Source organism: Leopardus geoffroyi, chromosome B2 (genome assembly GCF_018350155.1).
Source record: "Leopardus geoffroyi isolate Oge1 chromosome B2, O.geoffroyi_Oge1_pat1.0, whole genome shotgun sequence".
In the NCBI taxonomy this organism is placed as follows: domain Eukaryota; kingdom Metazoa; phylum Chordata; class Mammalia; order Carnivora; family Felidae; genus Leopardus; species Leopardus geoffroyi.
The window spans coordinates 34114986-34141300 of record NC_059332.1 but is presented as its reverse complement, the minus strand read 5'-3'; the positions used below and the strand labels follow the sequence as shown (position 1 = coordinate 34141300).

General features: G+C 48.3%; 1 protein-coding gene across 6 annotated transcripts in view; it reads right to left on the bottom strand.

The window, feature by feature from the left end:
- Nucleotides 1–24735, bottom strand: part of PPARD (peroxisome proliferator activated receptor delta) — an 83823-nt gene extending 59088 nt beyond the window's left edge. For 3 of the 6 annotated variants that reach the window (XM_045500735.1, XM_045500738.1, XM_045500739.1), the window contains exon 1: nucleotides 24592–24735. The gene's annotated coding sequence lies outside the window, so the exon portion shown is untranslated. Of the gene's footprint in view, nucleotides 1–20707; nucleotides 20792–24591 lie in introns of all 6 variants that reach the window. The other 3 variants (XM_045500736.1, XM_045500737.1, XM_045500740.1) reach the window with 2 other exon arrangements.
- Between the last annotated feature and the right edge of the window lie 1580 nt (nucleotides 24736–26315).

The window sequence follows — 26315 nt, the reverse complement described above, 5'->3', positions numbered from 1 at the left end:
TTGGATCCTTCAAAATTATATACACATACAACCGAATACCTACTAAGTAGCCAGGAACAATGCCAGGTAGCGGGGAGACAATGTTAACAAGACAGATGAGGTGGCTACCCCCAAAGGGCTTCTGTTTGGGTCAGGAATTCAGACAATTAGGCAGTAAATTAACAGACAAGATGATTTCTGAGTACAGGAAGCATTAGATATAATAGCAAAAAAGGATAAATAACCTAAGGGTCCATCAGCAGGATTGGTTAAATAAATAAGCTCAGATACATTCTTAAGATGGAATACTTGGCACAAAAACAGACACATAGACCAATGGAATAGAATAGAAACCCCAGAACTAGACCCACAAACGTATGGTCAACTCATCTTTGACAAAGCAGGAAAGAACATCCAATGGAAAAAAGACAGCCTCTTTAACAAATGGTGCTGGGAGAACTGGACAGCAACATGCAGAAGGTTGAAACTAGACCACTTTCTCACACCATTCACAAAAATAAACTCAAAATGGATAAAGGACCTGAATGTGAGACAGGAAACCATCAAAACCTTAGAGGAGAAAGCAGGAAAAGACCTCTCTGACCTCAGCCGTAGCAATCTCTTACTCGACACATCCCCAAAGGCAAAGGAATTAAAAGCAAAAGTGAATTACTGGGACCTTATGAAGATAAAAAGCTTCTGCACAGCAAAGGAAACAACCAACAAAACTAAAAGGCAACCAACGGAATGGGAAAAGATATTTGCAAATGACATATCGGACAAAGGGCTAGTATCCAGAATCTATAAAGAGCTCACCAAACTCCACACCCGAAAAACAAATAACCCAGTGAAGAAATGGGCAGAAAACATGAATAGACACTTCTCTAAAGAAGACATCCGGATGGCCAACAGGCACCTGAAAAGATGTTCAGCGTCGCTCCTTATCAGGGAAATACAAATCAAAACCACACTCAGGTATCACCTCACGCCAGTCAGAGTGGCCAAAATGAACAAATCAGGAGACTATAGATGCTGGCGAGGATGTGGAGAAACGGGAACCCTCTTGCACTGTTGGTGGGAATGCAAATTGGTGCAGCCGCTCTGGAAAACAGTGTGGAGGTTCCTCAGAAAATTAAAAATAGACCTACCCTATGACCCAGCAATAGCACTGCTGGGAATTTATCCAAGGGATACAGGAGTACTGATGCATAGGGGCACTTGTACCCCAATGTTCATAGCAGCACTCTCAACAATAGCCAAATTATGGAAAGAGCCTAAATGTCCATCAACTGATGAATGGATAAAGAAATTGTGGTTTATATACACAATGGAATACTACGTGGCAATGAGAAAAAATGAAATATGGCCTTTTGTAGCAACGTGGATGGAACTGGAGAGTGTGATGCTAAGTGAAATAAGCCATACAGAGAAAGACAGATACCATATGGTTTCACTCTTATGTGGATCCTGAGAAACTTGACAGGAACCCATGGGGGAGGGGGAGGAAAAAAGAAAAAAAAAAAAAAAAAAAGAGGTTAGAGTGGGAGAGAGCCAAAGCATAAGAGACTGTTAAAAACTGAGAACAAACTGAGGGTTGATGGGGGGTGGGAGGGAGGAGAGGGTGGGTGATGGGTATTGAGGAGGGCACCTTTTGGGATGAGCACTGGGTGTTTTATGGAAACCAATTTGGACAATAAATTTCATATATTATAAAAAATAAAAAAAAAATAAATAAAAAAAAAAAAGATGGAATACTGCTCTGCTTTGTCAAAAATGCATTTTTGAAAACTATATTCAAATTGCTAGTGATATAAACGTTTAGAGCAGGTTTCAAAATAGTATCACAGCTATGTTCAGTGAAAGAAGACAATCACAGAGGACCACATACTGTATGACCCCATTCCCATGAAATGTCCAGAGAAGGAAAATCCGTGGAAACAGAAAGTAGATTAGTGGTCGCCTAGGGCTGGTGGCAGGGGAGGAGAAAACGGGGAGTGAATGCTAACGGATACAAGACTGCCTTTTGGGATGATGAAAAAGTTCTAAAACTAGATTATAGCAATGGTTACACAACTCAGCAAATATACTCAAAGCCATCAAATTGTACATTTTAACCAGTGAACTTTATGGTATCTGAATTGTATCTCCGTAAAGCTGCTAAATAATCGTATCACAATATGACTTCAATGTGGCTTTCAAAAAGAGGATGTATAAAGGTGTGGGGGTGGGGCGGTGAGAGACACAGAGAGAGAGAGAGAAGGCACAAAAAAATGAAAGAATGAATATCCATCAAAATATTAACTGTGGTAAGTCTCTGGGAGGAAGACTCTAAGGTAATTTTTATTTTCTTCTTTATATTTCTCTGTAATTTCCAACTATTCTAAAATGTAGTTATCAGTTGTTTAACTGACAAAACAGCTAGGGTTTTAAAAGCTACAAGAGGACCTTAAGTAGGTCCAAGACACAGAACTAGGAAGGTCTGACTATTGTCCTAACTTGGATATATGTATCCAAATTGACCTTATTTGTATACAAGGTTGTCCCAGCCTTTGCACCAAAGATAATCTGAGAGCTAAGCAAACAAATTTTGTATTCCAGATAAATCAGACCAAATAGGTCCCAGTTAAGAAGGGTCTGCTGACCACTGGCAGAGCTTAATCCCCTCTGCAAACGCCTTAAAAGAAAACCAGTTGTCACCATAATGTTCAGAAACTATCAAAGAATGCAAAAGCATATCAAAGATTTGAGCAGATGCGTCAGAAATCTCCTGGATGCATTCGGGAGTCACTTCCTGGTTGTAAAGAGTGAGGCCCTCTGGACAATCACTGTCAGGCCCCACTGATTCCTCTGATCAGTGACCTCAAAAGAAGGCACCTTTCTTTTCTTTTCTTTTCTTTTCTTTTCTTTTCTTTTTTAAGAAGGCACCTTTCTGAGAAGTCGGTGGTTCCCCAATCAGGCTGCCCTCTCAAGTTAATAGGGAGTTTTATAATGCTGATTCCTGGACATCATTTCTGGAAATTCTAATTCAAGAAGTCTGAGACAAGACCCAGGAATCTACACTTTTTCCAAAATTCCTTGGTGAATCTGCCAGCTGAGCCATGTCTGGGAATCACTGGACTAGATACTGTCGGGGACAACTAGCAACCAGGCCAGCCTGCACATCTGGCTGCAACACCACAAGGATCCCACAGGACCAGCGCTGGACCGAAATGCTACAAAGTGCAGAAAGGGAAACTCCATGGGGAAATTCCATGCGTGTCTAGCAAGGAGCGCCGGAGTCTGGGGAGGCAGCTAGCAAATCCCTACGAAAAAGCGTGTTTTGGAAGGTTCTCTCAGGCTCAGTAATCTTGGATGCTAACCTGGGAAAAAGGGGTAACCAGTGCAACTCCTACTCTGGGAGACCAAAAAAAGAATCATTTCCTCTAACAACATATACATGAGCCAGCAAGCAAGCTTTGCAGCCCCCAAGGAATCAGAAGCAGAAAGGGACACGATATGGTGTGGCAGAAAGAGCTCTAGTTGAGTCACACAGATTTGGGTTCAAATCTCTGCTCTCCATGACTGGCTATCTGTGGAGTAAAGATGGCTACAATTCTTTTGCTACTCCTCCCATCAAGATGTGGAGTCTAGTTCCCCTCCTCGAATCTGGGCTGGCCAGTTGACTGCTCTGACCAGCAGACTTTGGCAAAGGCACCACCACAACAGAACATACGGGCTGCCGAGAGAACGTGTAAACCTAGTGTTCAAACAAACAACAACCCCACAGTAAGTACCCTTTCACCAACAAGCTCCCACTTGTAGATCCCTTTTCAGCCAAGGGTACATCTTCATATACAAAGTACAGGGACTATTTACGATCTCCCTACCATTGGGAGGGACCACGCCAAGAAGTGCCCCATATTCCAAGGATGACTCATCTTCCCCCACCACACCAGTGTCCCCTCTGGTGTCTCTCCTTCTTGTTACAGTGTCATCTTTGTCCTAGCCACCTGGGTTCAAAACGCCAACCTCTCAAGACTCCTCTGTCTCTCTTCAGCATCCAGGAACGGCCAAGGCTTCCCCAGTCACCCCCATGGCTACCAAAAGGCCGTCTTCAAGGCCAGGCCGATCTGAGGGCTCCTCTCCAACTTCCTAGCTGTGGCCCATACACAGGTCTCTTATCTCTTGGAGGCTTTAGTCTCCTCAGCTGCAAAGTAAATCTGTGGTCGTTTCAAAGATAAGAAAAATGCAGCCAAAGTACATAGTACAGAGAAAGTGCTCAATATAAAGCAACTGTTACTATAGGCCAGCAACTTTTCACCGAGGTTAATAAAGACATCTCCTAATGTCTCTCTCTCTCTCCATTTTGACCCCTCTAGTATAATGCTAGCAGATTAACTGTCTAAAATGACGGCTACCACATTATTCTCCTACTCACAGGCCTTCCGCTGGCTCCCCCTGTCCTCACATCAATCCCAACTTCTCAGCCAAGCGTGTCAGATTACCTACAATAATGGCTGCATACTGCCATGCTGGCCTGCTCCAGTCAACCCCATCCTCACTACAACTTGCTACTGGAGGTGGTCTTCTAAACTTGCTCGCAATAATACCTGCCTCCTGACCCCCAGAAACTGCAAGATCATAAATGTTACTTGAAGCCGCTAAGCTCTGGGGTAATTTGTTATGAGGTGATAGATAACCAATACTCTTGATTTCCCCGAACACATCTGAGCTGTTGCTCCTTGACTCACATCTCTGCCTGCTGCACTTCTTTCCAGCCTGCAGGGCCCACCTCATATGCCAGTGCTCACCCTGAGACTTTTTTTTATATTTTTGAGAGAAAGAGAGAGGCAGTGTGAGCAGGGAGGGGTAGAGAGAGAGGGAGACACAGAATCCGAAGCAGGCTCCAGGCTCCGAGGTGTCTGCACAGAACCCGGCGCAGGGCTCAAACTCAGGAACCGTGAGATCACGCCCTGAGCCAAAGTTGGATGCTTACCCAACTGAGCCGCCCAGGCTGAGACTTTCTTTTTAAAAAAAAAAAAAAAATTTTTTTTTAACGTTTATTTTTGAGACAGAGAGAGACAGAGCATGAACGGGGGAGGGTCAGAGAGACAGGGAGACACAGAATCTGAAACAGGCTCCAGGCTCTGAGCAGTCAGCACAGAGCCTGACGCGGGGCTTGAACTCACGGACCGCGAGATCGTGACCTGAGCCGAAGTCGGACGCTTAACCGACTGAGCCACCCAGGCGCCCCTGAGACTTTCTTAAAGTACCATCAACTAGCCTCCTCTGGGAGCCTTTCCCTTTTCCCCACCAACACTGTTCCCAAGTATGTCTCCATCCTTGCATCTGTCACACTGTATCATTATCAACCTGTTTATCTGTGTGCAAAACGACAGATGGCAAGGTTATTCACTGCCGCAGAAGACTGGAAATCACCCGCATACCCATGTAGCAAATGAGGGAGCTGCGAAAAAGAATGAGGAAGCTCCATAGTGTACTGGTATGCCAGGAGGGATAAGATACAATATGTGAAGCAAGGAGGCAGACCAGTGAACACAGCTGTCTGTTCGGCATGGTGCCGGTGCTCAGCACCGTCTACTACTGCCTGCGGAGGCGGCAGGAGGAGAAGCACAAGAAGGTGGCCGTGGCCGGCGGCCTCAAGAAGACCACCATCAAGCTCATGTACGGCCCAAGATGGAGGCACCTGGCCGGGCCCCGCTGTCGGACCCAAGGCCATGACCCTCATCCCATACCTGCCGGCAGCCGCCAGCAAGGCGGAGCAGTACAGCTGGTGGATAGCGGCAACACGCCAAAGGCCAGCAAGGGCAACTCCATGGAGGTGCGCATGGGACAGCAGGCCGAGCGCAAGGACTGAGAGCTGGGCCAGCCCAGCCCTGACAGCCAGACCTCGGTGGCCTAAATCTCCACCATCGCCAAGGAGGGGGACAGGGTCAACCAGATCATCAACAACTGCATTGACGCTCTCAAGTCTGAGGCCACCTCCTTCCAGGGCGGCAAGTCTTTAACATCTGTCTATATTTGGTTGGTTATTTGCATATTTTTGGACCATGTGTGGTCAGACTGGTATTTGAATAAAATAACATATCAAAAAAATGGTTGAAACAGTAAATTTTATGTTATGTATATTTTACAATTAAAAATAAAGAGCCGGGGTGCCTGGGTGGCTCAGTCGGTTCAGCGTCTGACTTCAGCTCAGGTCACGATCTCATGGTTTGTGAGTTTGAGCCCCACGTCGGGCTCTGTGCCAACAGCTCAGAGCCTGGATCCTGCTTCAGATTCTGTGTCTCCCTCTCTCTCTGCCCCTCCTAGCTTGTGCTCTGCGTGCCTCTCTCTCAAAAATAAACACTTAAAATAAAGAGAGAAAGAAAGAGCCAATATGGGGTGCCTGGGTGGCTTAGCCGCTTAAGCATCCAACTCTTGAGTTTGGCTTAGGTCATGATCTCACAGTTGGTGAGTTCAAGCCCTGTATCAGGCTCTGTACTGATAGTGCAGAGCCTGCTTGGGATTTTCTCTCTCCCTCTCTCTCTCTGCCCCTCCCCGCCTCTCGAAAATAAATGAATAAACCTTAAAAAAAATAAAAATAAAGAGCCAATAAACATAATAAATAAATGAGTGAGGGCACTCTGCAGCCACTTGGGTAGTTCCTCAAAATGCCAAAGTTAGCATATGACCCAGCAATTCCATCCCTAGTTATATTCCCAAAAGAACTTAAAGCATATATCCACACAAAAGCCTGTCAATGAATGTTCACAGCAGCCAAAAAATGGAAACAACCCAAATGTCCATCAGCTGCTGAGTGGATAAACAAAACATGGTATTTTCCATAAAGTAGAATGTTATTCGGCCATAAAAAGGAATGAAGTACCATTGCATACTACTTAGATAGCAAGTACACAGATTAACCTTGACAACATTATGCTGAATGAAAGACAGACACAAAAGGCCACACATGTAAGATTCCATTTATGTGAAATATCCAAAATAGGGAAATCCAGGGAGAAGGATAGGTTAGTGGTTGCCAGGGGCTGAGGGGAGAGTGGTGCCAGGGGCTAAGTACAAATAGGTACAGGGTTTGTTTTGGGGTGATGCAAATGTTCTGGAATTAGAGGTCATCAGAGAGAATACACCAAAACCCCTTGACATACATGCTTTAAAGTAGTGAATTTTATGTTATGTGAAGTATATCTCAATTTTAAAACGCTAGAGACCTATGGGGTGCCTGGTTGGCTCAGTCGGTTGAGCGTCCAACTTTGGCTCAGACCATATCTCGCGGTTCGTGGGTTCAAGACCCACATAGAGAGCTCTGTGCTAACAGCTCAGAGCCTGGAGCCTGCTTCGGATTCTGTGTGTGTGTCTCTCACTCTGCCCCTTCGTGCTCTGTCTTCAAAAATGAATAAACATCAAAAAAAAAATTTTAAATGCTAGAGAAATATATACAATGTAAAATAAAATAAACTGCTCACATTTTGCCTTGGGGCTCAGTGATTCAAAAGCCTGTCCCTGTCCGTGCCCTCTCACCCTGCAAGGCAGCCTGTCCATCCCCTCCACCCCTGTGTCCCCTAACACACTCTGGCTGCTCACCAGCCCTTCATTGCTCCCATGACTTCCTACTTTTGGGCTCTTGGGCAAGGCCTGTCCCTGCTTCTTTAGACCCATCCCTGTCCTGGCAGGTCTCCACCTCCTACAGACCTACCCAAGACCGTCTGGAGGCTGAGACACCAGCCCCAAGAGTCACCCCAGACGAGCTGCCCAATGACCAGGACTGCAGTTACAAGCATGTGTCAGCTGAGGGATTCGGTTTCACGGAGGAACTTAATTATAGCTCAGGAGTGGAGGAAGGGAGAAGAGCAGTGCATGCTTGAGGGGATGTACAGGAAGCTACCCTGCTCTGTGGCCCAGAGGGCTTCTGCCAAGTTGTACCAAGACTGGGATCCACAGGAAAACAAGTATGATCCAGGAAGGCCCATAGGAACACACAACTTATAGAAGTCATCCTGTCCATAATCATGAATTCCTGGCCTCACCATGTAACACGAGCCTGTGTGCAAATCAGAGGGGCCCAGAAAAAAAGCTGAGATGCCAAGTCTCACTCACCCTCAGGGCTCAGACAAGCCTTTTCCTCACCTAGTGCCAGAGATCTCATTTTTTTTCTGTAAGAAGTAAAGGGGAGGCATAGCTTATTTCTCCCAGAATACCCCATCTTCAATTTTCTCGCTGGCTCTGAGCTGTTTTTCTAGAATATGGAATCTGAGCCGTTGAGGGTGCTGGGAACATCTTCCTTATGCCTGACTACTATGCTCAGATCCCTGCCTATTGCCCAGTGAGGTGCCATGGAGCAGCTGCTGACACACAGAGGCCAGCAGGGCCGGGCACACCAGACCTGTGAAACCACCTGGCCTGGGCACCGCCAGGTGGAGAAAGCAGACCAGGTGCAAGTTCATGGAAAGAGCAGGGCCTCGGTGGAGGAGCACCTTTCATCAAGACATATTTCCTTATCCAGGCACCTGGGTGGCTCAGTTGGTTAAGTTCTGACTTTGGCTCAGGTCATGATCTCACAGTTCGTGAGTTCAAGCCCTGCGTCGGGCTCTGTGCTGACAGCTTAGGGCCTGGAGCCTGCTTTGGATGCTGTGTCTCCCACTCTCTCTGCCGCTCCCCCACTAGTGCTCTCTCTCTCAAAAATAAACAAACACTAAAAAAAAAAAAAAAAAAAAAAAATTAAAAAAAGAAAGAAACCACCTGAAAAATTGGAAAGGCAAGTCACAAAACTGAATGTTAAATACTATCCCATTTTTGAAAGAAAAAAAATAAGTACACAAAGTCATAGTAAAATCTGAACACACACTAAACTTTACAGCAGTCACTTATGGATGGTGTGACTATGTATGACTTGTATTTTGTTCTCAGTGCTTAGGTGTATTTTCTTTTTTTATTGGAGTATGACCAACATACAGTAGTTTGAGGTGTACAACATAATGATTAGACATTTGTATCCACCGCAAAATGATCTCCACTATAAGTCTCGTTACCATCTGTCACCAAAGTTACAAATATTTTTTTCCTTCTGGTGATGAGAACTTTAAGATTTACTTTCTCACCAACCTTCAAATTTGTAATACAATGTTACTGACTATAATAATGCATGCTGCCCATTGTATCCCCATGACTTAAGTATTTTCTAATTGTCTATTATGAATAAGCATTATTTATATAATTAAGACATTTTAAGATAAATTAAAAACCACACACATGGAAACGCTTGTGCCTGAGTGCCAGCTCCATATCCTAAAAACGACTGTTTTCCAAATTCCATTATACTGGCCACTGGTGGTATCTGATTAATTTCCAAGCCCCCAAGTACAAGTTTCCAAAGATGTCTTTCATTGTTACTAGCTAAACAGCTTGCCAGTGGCAACCCCCCCCCCCCTTCAAAACCTTGGGCCCAAGCACCCTGAATCACCTGGTCGTGTTTGCACCCATGGGATCCAGGTCTCTACCCCTCCAGAGCTCACAACCAAAAGCCAGAGCTTCAGAAAGGTGCAAAAGTAAAAAAGCAGGGCGGGGGGTGGGGGGTGGCGACTGACATCCTCCCTCTGGAAGACTCCTCACTTCACCTGACTGTCTCATCCAAGGCTCAGGTAAGGGCTGGAGGGGGTGGACTGCAGGAAGCTGCCATGAGAATTACTCGGTGGGCTCCGCAGGGAGTCAATACCCACTCCAGCCAACATTCAGAAGAAAACAGGAAAATAAATAGTCTTGAAGTTCTATTCACCAAGGAACATGTACTGGCATCCACCCCAAGCCGCTAGGTGCCTAGGGTCCAGAGATACGCTAACAATAAAACAATCAACACTCAATGAGTGATACACCTATGCCTTTACCAGTAGGAGCTCTTTTAATCCTCAAGTCAGCCCTGAGGGGTAGTTATCTCCCCTTTGTTACAGAAGAGGAAGCCACTGAGGCATAAAGTGACTTGCCCAAAGCTATTAGTAGAGCCAGAACCCAGTCCCACGTATTCTGGCTCTCAACCAGTACCCCAAATTCCCTCAAAGTCCTTATCCTCAGAAAGAGCCAGTGAGCTAAAAATATGAAGAGTGCCACATGCTACTTCCTGTTCTGCTTCAGGGGAAAGCTCCTTCCCTTCTGAGGAGCCAAAGAAAGGAGGAGTGCGACTGTCCCTCTGTCCAAGATCCCCTGGGCCTACAGCTGGCCTGAGGAGGGGCCATCAAGGCAGGCAGGGGAGCACAGTCCCCAGAGCCCAGCCAAGGACACCGCTGAGATGCTACTTATGCCTGTCTCTTCTGATTCCCAAAGCCTTCCCTGTACCCCAACCCCTGCGCCTCCAGTCAGGAAGTGGGAGCAGAAATAAAAATAGCTCTCTAAAAATAAGCCAAGGATGGCAAGGTACAAGAAAGGGGAAAAACATAAGGCCCTGCTGGTTGAGCCCAGTGTCCTGCTGGTCTAGGTAGGAACCAAGCAGCTGAGTAGGACAGGTACCCAGAGCCCTAATTCTGCTTCAGCCTCTGCTCACAGTGGATACCTGCACACATTCACAAGTGCCTGCAAAGCCCAGGCCAAGGGGACAGAGCAGGAAAAGCAGTCTGAACTGAGAAGCACAGGGGGAACCAAAGGGCTTAAACCTCAGCTCTGTCATTTGTCAGGTGTGTGACTTGAGTGGGCTCTTTAAGCTCTGTGATCCTGCACGTCCTCATTTGTTAAATGGGAATACCAATACCTGCCTCTTGCAGGCTGGCATGAAGGAGAGTGAGCTCACCCATGGCATGACATCTGGCCCAAAGGAAAATCTGAATAAAGGCAATTTCCTTTTCTTTCTTCTCTCCGTACGTGCACACCTGGGCCACCTTCTCTCTTTCTTCTCTCCCTTCGCCAGACTGCAAACAGGCTGATTAATCACTCAGATCAGAGATTGGTTTTTTTCCCCCTCAAGCCCCTGCCACTACACATGCCTGGCCCACCAGTTGGCTGGTTATTTCTTCTGGTTCTAGGGGGTTGCTCACGGCCTTGAAGCAGACCCAGGGAGGCACTAAGTACAGCCATTCTCAGGGCCTCCTCTTCCCACTGACCTGGCACAAGACTGCGCAGGGGGCTCCAAAGCCTGCCAACATCTGGTTCTGCCCAGTGAAGACACTCTGCTGGGCTCGGAAGCAGGGAGTGCTCTTGGAAGCCAACACCAGTCTGGCCAGTCAAGCAGGTACTTTCCACACCAGAAGAATTACAGTCAACCAGCCATCCTCTGTGGGGAGGCCTGCTGTGTGGTAATCAAAGACACAGCTTTACACACCTGGGTTCAAATCTCAGCTCTGCCACTTACTAGTTGTGCAGCTTTTAGGCAACTTTCCTAACCAGTCTGAGCCTCCACGTCCTCATCTATAAAACGGGCATAATGAGTCCTACCTCTCAGGGTTGTGGGGATTCAACAAGGTGATACATGTGACGTGATTAGCACAGTGCATTCAACACCTTAGAGCCATAGCTTGCTTGGCTCCTGGGTAGCTACTGACTTCTGTGGGTATTAGACACAGGTGAGCCCAGCTCTCGAAACAACTCACAATCAGACATCAGAGCCTAGAACGCAGGCAATAACTCTACCATAATATAGCACGGTAGGTGCTGAGCCAGAGGTACGAGAAGGGAGGCTTCCCAGACCCCCGGGGGAGGAAGTGGAGAGAAGGAGGCAAATGGGAAAGACTGCCAAAACCAAAAACCTCAGCTGTCTTTCACTGAGCTTCAACCACAGGGAAGAGCAATAACTAGCCAAGGGGTCCTTAAGTTTCCTTCTACAGATGTCTGACTGCTGCCCCATGAAGTGACTTCCCAGACAGGGCTCCGGCACAGGTTAGTGCCAGCGCTACTCTAGGAAGCAAGCCACTTAGGTTGGCCATCCAGTCACCCTTCCGCCTGACAAGTGCTTGGTGAGCCATCTCTGCACAAGACACTTGCCCACCAAGGAGCCAATTTCGGGGGAGATGATCTTTGAACGTGGCTAATGAACACTCATCAGGACCGAGCACGTGACTGTGCAGTGGCGGCTGCTCCCTTGCGACTCAACAAGGTCTCCGATTCATCGAGAACATCAGATGGATGGATCAGTTCTTTCTCACGGTGGAAGCAGAAGGAAGAAAGGAGGGCAAGGTCCAGGCCGCAGACCACAGAGGGAAAGCAGCACATGGGCAGCGCTGGCGGCACTGGAACCACCTCAGGAGAGGTATTCTTGGTTGTGTGCAACGTGCCCAGGGTGGGGGTACAAAAGTGAATCAAAAACAGATGGTCCTGGTTGTGCGTGAGAAGACAAGGCTACCCTAGGCTGGCAGGGGACGGAGACAGGCCTTGGCCTGGGTGCAGATAAGCCTACGAGGTCAGGAGATGGGCTAGAAAACGGACAAAATATTTTTCTACAAGGTGACACGCTGTAAGGACATGAAAGGCAAATTGTAAGTAGATGTTGTCAATACACTGGGGCGTTAAGATGCCAAAAAAAAGAGATGTCATACTGGGATAATACAATTTTGATTGGATGCATTCTACAGTTTGGGAATTTATTCACCTAGTGATTTTCACTTGGGAGATAGAAAATGATCATTGCTCAGTTTGCTTATTACCAAGGATTTTTAATTTCTCAGCAACAATCAATTTGATGCCATTATTTAAAGCAGGTTCTGGGAAGCGTCACCTCAGACTATAAAATCAGGGACACAGGCATGGAGAATTTAATCTGTGGGGACAATTTGTAACTGACCCCTAGATGGCAATGAAGCTTACCATGAACTACTGACAGATTGTCATTCTGAAAAGTTGCCAAAGCACCAGAACTGTCATGGGGTCACTATCCAGGAACAGTATGACTTTTCAAGCTGGGCTTACTTGACCTGTATGGATCTGATTCTTAGAAACCCAAACCACATCATGAGGACCTAGAGGAGGCAGAGTCCCTAGGATTGGAAAGGCCACTCCCAGGAGAGCTAGGGGCTCTGAGACATGGTGGGGGCAGGCCTGTGGCTGCTGAGAAGCTAAGTGGTGACCATAAATGTGCAGTGGCACCAGCTTGCACACTGTGCTCCTTCTTCCAGCAGCCCCCAGCCACCTGGCTGAGTCGTGGGGGAGAAGGCACGCTATGTGCTGTTCCTGGGAGGAGAGCAGGGAGAAGAGTGGGCTGGTTAGACAGAATGTCAGGAAGGCAGCTGTGGGACCCACACTAAGTAGCCCAGGAGGAGTGGAGTGGAAAGAAGTAGCAGGCCTGGGGGCTTGGAGGTCCTCATGGGCTGAGGAGGAGGGTGACCGAAGTGAGGACCCCCAGAAAGCACCCCAGGACTGCCTGGGGAGAGCAGAGCAGCCAACCTGCATCCCTAGGAACACAGCTCCATACCACTACTGACAGTGGAAGTGCTTTTATTATTCAGAAAGAGGAGAATGCTTTTCCCCCCTCTTCTAACATTTTAAGTTGACTATGTTTACCTCCTGATGTGCCGTAGGTATGATGTGATAGATATTCTATGTAAAGGAACTGAGGAACACAGGCATAAAGACCAAGGGGTCGTGTGACGAGAAAAGGAAGGAAGAGGCTAAGGGCCAGGTGAAGTAAGAGATTTTACAGACTTCTGGGTCAACGGTGATCTGGCCCCAGTCACCTCTCTGACCTCACCTTCTATTCCTTTCTCCCCTCATTCCACTTCAGCCACAGTGGCCTCCGGATTTATTCCTCAAACACCCAGTCACGTTCCCGCCTCTGGGCCTTTGCACTTGTTTTCCCTCACTCAGAAGATTCTTCCCATACATGGCTCACTCTCCTCTTTGAGCCTTAAGATTATCTTCTCAGTGAGGCCTTCCTCAAGCCCTCTATTTAAAAGTGCCACCACTTCTTTCCTGCTTTATTTTTTGATATAGCATTTACCACCATCTGACCTGTTTGCTACATAGTTCTGGCTCTCTCCTCATTCTCCACCACAACCACCATGAGAGCAGGAGTCTTCTTTACCTGCTTGTTCACTCCTTCACCCCAATGCCTAGCACATAGGAGGTACCCAATGTATGCCTATTAATGAGTGGTAGATGGAAGCGGAGTGAGATTTACACTAATCCTGGATCCTCAACAGTCTGAAAGAAACTATTACTGATCTGATTGAAGGTATGGGGTGACTTACAAAAACAAGGATCAGACACTACCTGAGGCTTTCTCTTTTACTCCTAAGAACTCATTTAAAGGTTCCCCCAAAGAGCATATTGTTTCAAATACTAGTCTGGGAAAAGACAGGACCTAGAATCTTGAACTGCTGTAAAAGGGACACTCTAAGACTGCCTTAAAATAGGAACGAGGACCAGCCAAGTCACCACCTGTGCCTGGAGGTAAATGAGACCTATAGGTAGCTTCCTACTGCCATGGTTACAAATTACTACAAACTTAGTGGCTTAAAACATAATTATTCTCCTACAGTTCTGGAGGTGAAAGTCCAAAATCGGTTTCACTCCAAAATCTAGCTATTGGCAAGGCCACGTTGCTCCAGAGGTTCTAGGGGAACATGTGTTTCCTTGCCTTCTCCAGCTTCTAGAGCTGCATTCCTTGTGTTCCTTGGCCTCGTCCTCCATCTTGAGATCCAGTGACAGTCACACCGCCTTCCTCTGTATCAAATTTCCCATTGCCTCCCTCTTAACAGGACACCTATGACTGCACTTAGGGCCCACTTGGATAATCCAGGATAATCTCCCCATTTTGAGATCCTTAATTGCATCTGCAAAGTCCATTTTGCCATATAAGGTAGAATCTACAAGTCCCAGGGGTCACAGGCTGGATATTGGATATCTTTGGGGACCATTACCCAGTCTACCACCACGGAAGACAGACTCCAAAAGTACGGAAGGAACATAGTTCAGACCTCTGGTCCACATGAAAGAGGGTCAGAACAAGAATCCTGGCAGCGTCCTGGACTAGGGTCTTTCTTTTGCTATCATCGCTTGCTATTATCTAAGGGGTGGGGAACTAATTTCATGGAACTGAGCATTTTGGCCGCTGGAGGGCCTCCTTAAGGGAGAACAGTAGTCTCCAACCTGAAGCCTCCAATGGACCACATGGGAGTTCATCCCAAGATGCAAGTGCTGTGGGGTCAAAGGGAACCCACCAGGATCTCTGGACTATCCCAAAGGCTTTTGCAGTAGGGGAAGCTGGAAAGAAATGGTCTGGACCAGACAAACGAGCTCAAGATCAGGGATGGCAGGTGAGCCTTGTCTCATGAGAACTGCCTTGCGTAGAGGGTTCCAAGAACTCATGTGGCTTTGGAGAGGAATGCTGCTGTGATCAGAGCACCAGATCAGCTAGTAATGTCTGACACCAGGAACGGACAGGTTAATGACAGTTTACACGCTACACATTACCAACTCTATCCTGCACGGCACCTCTGGGAGCTATAGGAAGGTGGCTTTGGCCCAGACACCAAAAGACCTGGAAAAGCAAAACACAAGAAACACAACCACTCCAGGAGATTGCTTTACACCTTGGACACTGTCCCTCTGTTATGGAGACATCATACGGCTTCTTACTTAGTTGGAACATGCTACTCATTGTCAATTATTTCACTGCTCCCCAAAGTCCTCAAGGGCCCAGTGACGTGACTGAGGAGGATACATTTCCAATGTTAAGAACTACACGCTTACTGTATTGGTTTTACTGATGTGCTGTTCACCGGTGGATCCAGCTGGCCAGAAATATTTAGTGGGCGAAGTGACATAGCAGTGGCTCTCAACCAAGAGTGATTCTGCCCCCTTGATATGTGGCAATGTCTGGAGACATTCTTGGTTTTCACAACTGGTAGAGGGAGGAGCTATCAACATCTAGTGGGGTAGAAGCCAGGGATGATGCTAAACATCCTACAGTACACAGACAGCCCACTTGATAAAGAATTACCCAGCCCAGGGCTGCCTGGGTGGCTCAGTTGGTTAAGCGTCTGACTCTTGGTTTCAGCTCAGGCATGATCTCACGTTACATGAGATTGAGCCCTGCATCTGGCTCTGTGCTGACAGGGCAAAGCCTGCTTGGGATTCTCTCTCTCTGCCTCTCCCCTACTTGCGCGCGCGCGCACACACACACACACACACACACACACACACACTTTCAATCAATCAATAAAAGACTTACCCAGCCCAAAATGTCTGTGGCTGAGAAACCCGGTGCTAAAGGAAATAGAACCAGAGGCAAAGAAAGTAAAGTGAGAGTTATGAACAAGGCAATATTTGAAGCAATTAAGGGAAACTGAGGAAGGGACACCACATTTGCTTGTTTGGAAAAGAGGACGATAGGTAAAGCTCTAGGTTCTGGCAAATTGAAGGACGGCCTGTTTTTGAGGAAGAGTGGGCCCACAGACTGTTGTATACGGAGGGTGGCCTGCTTGGCTAATGTCGCCTATTGGGAGAGCAAAGTTGGCCTGCACTTCCATTGGCATAGTAGCCAAAAACACGTGCTTCTGAGCTCACAACTCTTGGATGAGGGGAGTGCCAAAAGCAGTGGTAAGACAAGGATCACGGTGTTACAGCAGATTACAAGTGAAGGCAGGGAAAATCTGTTTTTAGATACCTGTTCGTCTAACAGTACAGAAATGAACTTCAGCAACAAGTGGTTTTCCCCTAACACTGGGGAGCCTCTCCCTTCAGCATTCTCCTCATGAGAGAACTCTTTCAAAGGTGTGTCACTATTAGCTGTGGAGAATTTGGTAATGGTCTTGGGAGGGCTGCTGAGATGATGGCAAGGCCGGGCTGGGAGGCAGGCTCTGAAGACTGGACTCAGGGTGGGGGGAGGGGAAGGGGATGTGTCACAACGCACTGCCCAGGACACCAACTGTTTAACAGCACCTGCAGACTCCCCGTGCTGAGGCTGGGCCCCCCGTGCCACAGCCTGCAACTCAGGGAAGGCACTGTTTCGGACAGGCATTTCTTCCTGAGCTCTCCACCTCAGAACCTAGCTCGGTACAAAGGGGGTTTGGGACCTCAGCACAGCCCGAGGTTCACGTCAGCCATTCAGTCATGATCCCGTATACCAGAGCTGAATCACCCCCAGGTCCGTCCACCACCAAATCCACTCCAGCTCTTCCCACGGTCTCTTCTCAAATGAAAAAGCTACAGAGGCTGGGCAAGACATGAGGTGTCTAAACCCTGAGGCCAGGGCCCCCCAGGAAGCACAGAAGGAGTGGGCTCTATGCCAGCTCGGTGAGTCGCCCCTCAGCCTGGAGCAGTTCCTCCATTCCCAACCTCCTTCACACTCTTTTTGCTGTTTCCCCCTTTGGCCTCCTTCTCTCCCCCTCTCCCTACCAGCCTCTAATTTGTCCCCCTCTTTCTGCCTCTCACTCTTCTCCTCGCTCCCTAATGGTCCATGAGAGCAAAACGAAGATGTAACTGAAACACTGTTAGTGGTGCTGCAACGAAGCTTTATTTTTTTCTTTTACTAACTGGTTTTTCTTTTTTTCTTTTATTAACTTTTTTTCTTTTATTAACTTTTTAATGTGCCTTGACAATTAAAACCTGACTTTAGTTGCCTTCTATCTTTGGTGAACCTTTTGATCTCTCCTGTGTACCAGCATCCCTGAATAAAGGGGGGAAGGGGTTCCTCCAGCCATGCCCTGGGTCCTCAATCTGTGTGGCTGAAAGGTCGAAATCAAAACCAGAGGAACTCAGATTTGGTATGAGGAAGAATTTCCTCACATTCAGACCACTGGAGTAGTCTCCTACCTAACCTCTCTATCTCCATTCTTTCTCCATTCAATCAATCTTTAATGCAATATTAACACAATCACCCCTTGCTCCAAAACCATCAATGGCTATCCACTGCCCAAAAAACACACAGTGCAAATTCCTTCACCTGGCATTCGATGGCCTCTACCAACCTACTAGGAATTTCCTAACTAACAGTGGTTCCCAGGAATGGAAATCGTGAGAAGATGCACTTTTCTCCTGGAAGTATCACTCATATATACCGGCCAGGCTACCTCACATAAGGGATGCTAAAAGAAGCAGTAGCTGGTCTCTGAGGAGCCCTCTCTCCCTCCCAATGAACCATGCCTCTTGGTATTCATACCCTTGTGCAGTCCTCTGAATCTGAACTGGTCCTGAGACCAGGAAAAGACAAAGGAATTGACACTGTGTTACTTCCAAGGCTAGGTCACAAGAAACCTTGCCCTTTAGCCCTGGATCTCTCAGTATACTCCCTCTTGGGATGTTTCTGTTCAGAATCCAGCCATCGTGCTGTTGGAAGACCAAGTCACATGCGGAGGCCACATGTAAGCACTCTAGCCAACAGCCAGCATCAAGCGCGAGCCATGTGAGTGAGCCAGGGTGGATGTCCAGCCCAGTTGAGCCTTCAAATGACTCCTGTCCCAGCCTCCATTTGACTAAAGCAATATATCCCAACTAAGAACTGCCCAGATGAGCCAGTCAACTCAAACAACAATGAAAGAAAATAAATTATCAATTTCACTTAAGAATATGCTAAATGAGGGGCGCCTGGGTGGCTCAGTCGGTTGAGCACCTGACTCTTGATTTTGACTCAGGTCACAATCCCAGGGTTGTGGGATCAAGCCTCACATCAGGTTCCATGCTGACTGTGGAGCCTGCTTGGGGTTCTCCTTCTTTCCCTCTCTCTCTAAAATAAAAAAATTAAAAAAAAAGAATGTCCTAAATGAGACAATAAAAACTAACTTCATTAAATCTTGACCTTTAAGTACATGTCTTTTAAATATTCTTTGTAATAAAACAAGAGTTACGTGGTTATCAAGAAAAAACAATCGTGAGATTGAGTTGCAAACTAGTCATTTTTTTCATGATACAACATTTTTTACTTGAAAGAAAAGAGTAACAAATTATAAGGTTTTTTTAGTGTTTATTTATTTTTGAGAGGGAGAGAGACAGAGCATGAGTGGGGGAGGGGCAGAGAGAGGGAGACACAGAACCCGAAGCAGGCTCGAGGCTCTGAGATGTCAGCACAGAGCCCAACGTGGGGCTTGAACTCACGAACCGTGAGATCATGGCCTGAGCCGAAGTCGAACACTTAACCGACTGAGCCACCCAGGCACCCCAAGAGTAACAAATTACGTTAGATTTGAGTATTTGACAGACTTTTTTTTTAAGTTTATTTATTTATTTTGAGAAAGAGGGGGTGGGGAAGGGCAGAAAGGAGAGACAGAATTCCAAGCAGGCTCTATACTGTCAGCACAGAGCCCGACACGAGGCTTAAACCCACAAACCATGAGATCATGACCTGAACTGAGATCAAGAGTTGAATGCTTAACTGACTGAACCATCCAGGCGCCCCTCAAAATCTTTTTGTGCACATGTCTTCTCTCCCCAACTAGATTCCACACACTTGGGGGACGGGAGCAGCCAAGCACCGTTGCTGGAACATCTGTCACAGCACCTGACCCACAAAAGTGCCTCAGATGAGAAAGACAAAGATAACAACCAAACCACAGTTTTTTGAGATTAGCACTGAAAACTCTGACAGCCTCACCTTTTGCCAATGGAGACTAAGAAAGAAAACTTCTAGCTGGGACTGGGAGCTCAGAGCCTAGGGATAAACTGGACAAGTGACCCCTGGACATGTACAATTGCTGCCACTGTGACTAGCTGCTGCTGACACAAACGACAGAGCAATGAACCCAGCGGGAAGTTCTACCTTATCCCCTCGCGGGGAACCTCAGAAGTCTCCCAAGCCCCCCTTCTTCCTCATGCACATTTCCTTGAGACGAAAGGACTTGGTACGGGTTTGACAACAGGAGGGGCCCCCGCCTGAGGCCTTCCTGCAAGATCCACAAACAACCTGACCCCCACAGACTGACAGACACATGGGCTCGGCACCCTGTTTGGCAACAGGAAAACCCACGGGGTGTTAAAGGCAGAGAAAGGGAAGTAAGGCTCATAAACAGCTCCTGGAACCACTGAACTTCAGAGATTACAACAAACCAGATGGGAGCCCATGTTTCCCTGGCCCCCGGCAGGGACCTCGCCATAGCCCGGCCTCCCAAATAGCTGGGACAATGACATCGAATTCCCTGTAGCTCCCCTTCTGAGAGTTTATAAAATCTGCCAGGCATCCTGAGAACAAACAGGGAAACAGTAACAAGAAGCCCAGAGCATTGTGCAGATCTGCTACGCTAGCAGAGATGGAAGAAAACAGCTCCATTTCTTACGCCCAGCTCACATATGCCAGCAAACCACAGACCCATAAGATAGGGACTGAATCTGGTTTTTTTACTATCATCATACCCCAAGTATCTACTACTGTGCCTGGCACATAGCAGACACTCAAAAATGTCTGTTGCATAAATGAAAGAAAATGAGAGACACCATCTTTGTCTGGCACCCACACAGACAGAGAAGACAAGTTTGTACACTGATTCATTCGACAAATATTTATTTAGCATCTCCTCGGTGCAAGGCAGTCCTAGACACAACAGGAAACAAAGTTAAGTCCCTGCCCTTGTGGAGTCTGTGTTTTAGTGGGTGTAAAGGTGAAAAATCTCAGTGCTCTCCCCAAAACTACATAAGCCATAGACCTTTAATAATGTTTAAATAAATGCCCACTATGTGTAAACAGTGAGTACCAAATGTTATGATAGACACCTGGGATCTAGGAACTCAGCCCTAGTGAAATCACTTCATCTTTTGGGCCAGGATCCTAAATCTGGGATGTGTCAGTTGGTTGTCAGAGGTCCTTGTGTAAGGAAAATGGGATTACCGCTTTGGTGCATCTGTCCTCATCTGTCGGTGAACAGAAGCCACTGCGTGAGTACCACGTGCATGCCCAAAACACCACGCAACACTGCAGGATAGAAAGAAACCCAACATCTTCAGCTGAGAAGCACCAGGGGTCAGAAAAGCAGCTTTAATATTATAATTAAACACTAGGGCTCAAAAGGTGCTCCCAAGCTGGCTCTTTCTCTGTCCTTCCCCCCCCCCCCCCCCCACACACACACACACCCTGAGATGTTGTTATAATGAGCCTGAGTCAGCAAATATTTCCCAGTCCTGGAAGTAGTCTGCTGATTTCCAAGTAAGCAGACACCGGCTTTGCTGATTTTACCAGGGTGGGGCACAAGGAGCTGGCAACGTGAAGAAGGATCTGGAGTCCAACATCCCCCACAGGTGGCAGCTCATAAATGGAGATGCCCTGAGTCATGCTTGAGTCCTTGACCCAAGCCCCATGGAACCAGGACTAGAGTCACACCCCAATCACCAGCCTCTGAGTTATGAAGGCCAGGAACCACCTGCCAAGGAAGAAGACCCACATGTCTGAAACCTGATGCAAGAGGCCATCTCCTCCCTGCCAGGCTCAAGCAAGTGCCCAGCTCTCCTCTGAAACCAGCTGCTGTCAGTGGCTCCTCCCCCTGGATCCCAAGGCACAGAAAAATGCTCGGGGATTTCAAACCATTGACAAGCAGCCACTGTGCAATCTGGGACAACATGGCATAGACGAGGGAATCATCACACACAGAACTTCTGACCCGACACAAGCCAGAGCCTGGCAGGACAGACCAAGTCTGTGGAAACGCTGGGTAGGGAGGAAGAAGAGAGTGATCCCAGCGTGGACAGTGCAAGGCAGCGGGGCAGCTCCTGGCATTTTCAGGCCCTACTCAGGCACTGGACGAGGGCCCTAAAACTGAGCTTCCCAGCCAGCAGGGAACACACTGGGAGGTGAGCCTCAGTGACAGGCTATACAGCTGAAGTCTTTAAAGCCACAATCCAACTCCTGAAAGAGAGGAGCTACACGGTCCCAGAACATGCCAGGATCTGCATGCCCTCGGGACAGCTTGCACAACAGCCAGAACAGCTGTACTCTACCCAAAGCAGAAGCCTACTTGCTTCCTAGGCCAGTGTACAACATGGCTATCCTCTATCAGGCCCTTAGGGAAGAGATCTGAGGGACCACAGGCCTGGTAAGGGCCATTCTTCTTCAATGGGTAGAGGCACACACCAAAGGAAGAAAACACTGGTGGAGAGGCAAGGAGAAAGGCAGCCAAACAAAAGAACAGTCCGTTAAACTAAGGAGCTGACAGGTTACATCTTCTGTAGAATAATGTCAGGGGTCTGTCTGCCTACACCTTTTGAAAAACAGAGACGGCTGGCCCAAACTCTGCAAAAAATCACTGAATGGGAACTTGGTAATTGATAATCCTGACCATCCACAAAGGCCACAGAGTGGACAAACTGAAGGAATCTATCCAGCCAGAGCTGCTGGTGCCCAAGCTGTTGCATAAGGACTGGGCTTGCCCTCTTCTCAAGCCCTTCTCACCTGCTGCCTGGGTACAGAGCACCACTAACGGATAAGCAAAGAGAGGAGTAGCACACCTCTCAAAGAGCCAGGTCAAGTCCTTGGGAGCCAGAGACTGGACTAAATTACTGCCAAACACACAAGCTCACCTCCATCAGAATGACCCATTCCAACCTTGGAGGGATGCTTTTCACAGGAAGAAGGCCACCCCTTTTGGTCCATTCTGCCCAAATCCGACACAAGTGCTGCTTAGGAAGGGGCTCAGGGGCCAGTGGAGAGGAAACTGGCTCAGCCGTCCACAATCGTACTCCTTTCACAGAAAAGGGTCAGTGCGCAAGAGAATTCCAAAACTTTAAAGTCTGGACCAAGCTGGTTCACTTGGCTCTCCACCACAGCTCTTGAAGGTTGCCAATTCTGGGTTGAATTCTGGCTCAAAGACAGAGAGCACGATCCTCAAAAGAGGAGACCTAGAAACCCAGAGCCAGGTGAAACAACAGGCCTTCATTTCTAAATGTGAGAGTGGGTCATGCTTTCAGAATCCTCCAAGATCAGATTGGGCAGAAACAGAGGATATGTTATTTCCTGAAGATCTCTCCAGGGGACCAATGCCAAATAAAGGAGCGCAAATTGAAAGCATCTGAAAAGAACTTTCTGCCTGACACGAAGACACATCAAGAAGGTGGTGGGGTCTCTAGCCCCAGAGAGGATATGTCTGTGACTGGACACAACTCAAATTCCGGACACCATCTAACCAATACAGCTCCACGACCTCCCCAGACAGATATCCACCTGGCAGGGCAAAAGGAACAGAACTTAAGGTCCGCCTCCCTCTTGGATCCGCAGGAAATTAAGCTCTCAAGGAAAATGGAGGAAGAATCTTCAAGAGAACCTGCTCAGTGACTGACATCAGAGGCCCTCACATTCAGTGAGGTCAGGGATGTACAAGTGAAAATCAGAGGCTGGTTCAGGTGACCAATAACAAACGGGACAGCCGCCTGCCAGCCCCCGGGGCTATCGGGCTGGCAATCTATTTCAAAACTCATGCAGGAAAAAAATGTCTTGGACACAGTACAGAGGAAAAAGGTTAAGGCATTCTCTGGGGCACAACTTCTGGAGACTTCTCTTAGCTCTTTGGGATGGGGCACAGGGAGAAGGGTGGGCAGAGAGGGCAGAGATAATCTGGAGTATCATGATGTAACCGTGCTTGGGTACATCCAGAGTGGAAAGACACGGAGCCCTGTTTCCTGGAAGGGGAAAAGAGTTGGATGAGGCCTCCAGCTACCCCTGGCACACACCCAACTCAGCGGCTGGTCTCTCCCCAAGGGTTCCTGGAAGTCAACAGACCCATAAAGGGGAAGTATTAAAACTGAGATTAGAAGAATGGTGTACAAATTGGACATTATCCCCGATGCAACACCCAAGTCAATTCTCCCAAACAGACCTGCCTGCTATTTACCTCAGACATTCAGCCCCTTACTTCAATCAGGGGCTGAATGCCCCCCACCCCACCCCGGGGCGGGGGGGTATCTCAACAGCAAGTCAAGGGAAAAGCGGAGTAGAGCGTGGAGCTAATGCTTCTTCCCGAAGCAGAGGCAAGGAACTGGGAGGTAGGTGGCAGGAATACAGGGGACGGGGCTAATAAGAAGGAAATTAGAGAGAGAGGCGAAAACAGGGCATCTGAGGGTAGCCAGGGTAAAAGGGGCTTAGGTAGACAGGGATTGCTGGCACGGGGCTGAAAAAGCCTAATAACACCGCGAAGATGAGGGGGAGCGGTAATCCTGGGGGGGGGGGGGGGGGGGGAGGCAGGAAATGGGGGAAGAAGGGGAACCAGGATGGGAAAAGAGCAAAGACCGAGAGGGCAGATAGGGGGACGAAGGCAGGACATAAAGATAACGAGAGGGACAGAGAAGATCCCCAAGGAGATCCTCGGTAAAGAGGGCAATGGATTTGGAGACACCACAGAAGGGATGAAGGAAGAGGTCACAGGCAATGGTAGGGAAGGGAGAGGACCCCGAACCTTAGACCCAACTCTCAGAACACAGAAATGGGACAAGACGGAGCCACTAGGCCCAAGAGGGGGCACAGAGTCTGGTGGGGGAGGCTCGCGGTTCGGGCTCAGTGATGGGGGACCAAAAGGCTGGGGGCGCGCGGGCGCCAGGAGAGCAACAAACCACGGCGCACCGGCCGGGGCCGGGCCATCGGGAAGCCGCAGCGGCTCAGCCCGCGGACCCCTGCCGCTCCCCCCACCCCACTCCCCACCGGGCCTCGCGTCCCGACCCGGCTGGCCGCCTCAGCTCGGGCCCGCCGCCTCCTTCCGCTGCTTGCTACCGCTTCCCCCGACCCGGACTGACCTGTTTTGGCCGCCTCCCGCGCCGCCTCTGCCGTCCCGCAGGCTCCGCAGAATCCTCCGAAGCCTGCCAAAACTTTTCCCATTAATCCCCAGCTCCGAGGCGGCCGCGGCGTCACACGCTGCGCGGCCCGACCCCGCCCCCACCATCCTGAGGTCACCGCGCAGCTCGGCCCCCTTCTCCCCACGCCCCCTTCCGCCCCGGCCGGGGCCAATCACCGCGCGTCCTGGACGCTCCCCTGATTCTGCACTCCGCCCACCGCATGTTACCCAGGACCCGCCTGCAGCGCCCTCTGGTGTGGGATGCGGGCGTGGCAGCTGAGGGAGGAGCAGGAGGGGATGTTCCAGGGCCGTAAGACAAGTCTGACAAGTATCGCAAAAGGGAATTTAAAGCTGGAAGGGAATTTAAAGGTCGTCTAATACAGCCTCCACGTCTTTCCACTGAAGAAACGGTCTCAGGGAGTGTGAGTGACTTGCGGTCAGAAGCCATGCCGGGGCTAGAACCTGGGTCTCCAGACTCCACTGGAGGAGTCCGTGTTGCCTGTAGTTTTAAAGAAAAGACTTTCCTCCCTGAAGAGGCTTCTGCAACTAGAAATTTATGGTTATGGACTTTCTACCTATCTTCCTATGTACTTAAGTAATATGCTTGCCCACCTAAATGGGGAGCATCCTCCTTACTGTTGTAGCAAATTCTGTTCTTGCTTCTTAACCCAGTTCTTGAGGCCTGGGAAGGGACCTGTTATCCCAACCTGTCCCTTCAGATATACCATGACAAGATACCTAGCAGCTAGTAGGCAGTATGGCGGAAGAAGTTGGGTTTGTTATCTGGCGAGGAACAAAACTTGACTCACAGGTATATGAGCAATGGGTAACTCCCTTCTCTCCAAATGTCTTTTAAAGTTAGGATTACCTCTTCCCCTTAAGTACATTTCTCAGGCCACACCCTCAGGTGTCTGGATGATAGAACTATGAGTGATTGTTTTTCTTCTGCCTCCCTCCCTCTCTCTCTTTTTTAACTTTTTGAAATGAATGTGCATTACTTTTGTAATTCAGGCATCGACCTCCTTGTCCTTGGAGATTGAAGTAAGAATGGGTTGTGGAGGTCAAAGGCTTCCCTAAGATTTCTGCAAATTTCTGGAGATTTATATTCTTCTGAATCTCTCTGCCTCCAGGTTCCTGTTTCTGCCAGGCTGCTGTAGTGCCACAGTTCAAAAATGTAGAAACGAAGCCCTTCCTGAAGACTGCCCACACCTCTTCCCACACAAAACATTCATGGGCAGAGAAGACATTACGATGCTTTGGGCCCTGGAGCAGGGTCACATGATGCATTGCAAAAGGTTTAAACTTACACATCAGACATTCCTTAGAGTCTTTTCTGAACAACCCATTTGAGGTTTTCTGATTGGCCCTTCACCTCTTAGGGCCTTGCCTTCTCCCAAATCACTACTCTCCTCCCTGACCCACCATTCTCTCCTCTATCCCACCCTCTCTGGAGAAAAAACAAATTCTTCCTCATTTCCGGGCAGATAGAGACATCTTAACCCCATCTCTTTTTGCTAGGGTTCCAGCCAACACTCCAGCCCTGAAGATCTTACTTTCTACCCTTAGGAGGCTTATGGCTCAGTCAGTTAAGCATCTGACTCTTGGTTTTGACTCAGGTCATGATCTTGCTGTCCTTGGGTTCGAGCTCCACATCGGGCTCTGTGCTGACAGTGTAGAGTCTGCTTG